Genomic DNA, 1,704 nt, shown 5'->3' with positions numbered 1-1,704 from the left:
TTATATAGAATGGCAAGAAGAAGAGTGGCTGGATATATATCCAGTCATTATCTGAGTGGAAGCAAACTTTCAGATAGATATGACTTACCGCTGGCGAGGAAGGGTTGGAAATGTGACTGCAAATGTAATGAAGACAAAGGAGTTTGATAAGGGGAAATTAGTGTGAGAGAGAGATGACTCACGGAAGCAAGGAAAGTTACACGGGTTGTGCAAACGACTTTGAAGAGACTTGGAATGTTTATCAACGCCAGGGTGGTAGTCTATGATGGATTGTTGAGCCAACTCTCCACCATGGAAGTGAAGAGTGGATGTACATTCCAAATAACAGAACCAGACGAAGCTACTGAAATGAAATGTTTGTGAAATATACGTGTCATAAGGTAAACCCAATGGATGAAAAATGTGGAGTTGAAAGGATGGATCAGAGTGTCTTAAGATGGTTTGATCATGTGGAAAGAATGGAGGATGATAGGCTGGGAGAAACAGCGTAAAATTCGGAAAAAACCAAGGAAGTGCTATACAGACAGAGCGAAAGAAATACTCGGAAAGGCAGGGCCCTGATATCCGGAAAATGCCAAAGCACATACAGGATAGACAGGGGGTTCAATGTGCTGCTGATGAGTCTACCTTGTAGGTATATAATGTTGTGGAAGTTTTCTGCATAAGGAGTTCATCCGTGATTCAACAATGAAAGTATGAAGACATTTTGGCTATTCAATTACTCTTATACTCCTTATCTGGGTCTAAGCCATTTCAGCTCAAAACGGCACAACCTTCCTTGAATTCTGGATATGTGTGTATAAGTAAGATTATAGTTTAACTTTTTAATTGAATAAAACTCAGAACAGTTCATGAAGTATGAATTCTAGTAAAGTTAATTACTTTTTGTTTTGTAGTCCCTATTGCTCCAGTCTGGCGATATTTTCTGGTGAGTGGATATCAATATCCAATTCCAATGCTTTCTAGATATTCTTTTGCGTTTATATCCCTGGCCACTCATTTCTCAAGTGTTCATGCAGTGGACAATCGTGTCTTGCGAAGAGTAAGCTACAGAAGAATTTTATGCTTGAATCACAGAAGGAATTCAGACTGTTAATCGATCTTCTGTTTGGCTGCATTTTTTTTGTTAACATTCACACTTACCTAAAGCATTGTTCGCTACGAGACTATGAGGTTTTCGCAAGTATCACGTGGTAATCCCATTCCGAATTTTATTTTAGACTAGCAGAGCATGTTGCTGAAATGGAAATCAAATCAAGATATAGTTTGCATTGCAGGCTTTGTTCAATGTGCAACCCTTAAAAATACAAAAATGGCAATCTCTAGCTCACTTTGTTTAGCATAGGATAAAGCAAATGTTATTGATCTCTCCTACGTGAGCTGGAAAACCCACACAATGTTGCCAAACTAGATTTCCTTGATCCCACCATGGAATTTTATTACGATCACGAGGAAGTCCCCATCCGTGGCAACACTGCTCGACGACGGCACCAAGTTACGATTGAAAGAGAATGATGACACCGTGAATAAAAAAATATTTAAGTGTCGATTTAAATTGAGAACTAAATTATTCCGTATTGGCGAGAGAGAGCTTCAGAAGACTGCACGCAAAACGCTAAAAATGGAGGCGTGCGTATAGGACATGGGGTGAAATACTTTAGCCCCCCATCGCCTCAGCTGTCATTTGACAGTTCCGTTTTCTTT

This window comes from Macrobrachium rosenbergii, chromosome 8, assembly GCF_040412425.1.
Source record: "Macrobrachium rosenbergii isolate ZJJX-2024 chromosome 8, ASM4041242v1, whole genome shotgun sequence".
NCBI lineage: Eukaryota > Metazoa > Arthropoda > Malacostraca > Decapoda > Palaemonidae > Macrobrachium > Macrobrachium rosenbergii.
The sequence above is the reverse complement of the archived record's forward strand: the minus strand, read 5'-3'. Positions refer to the sequence as shown.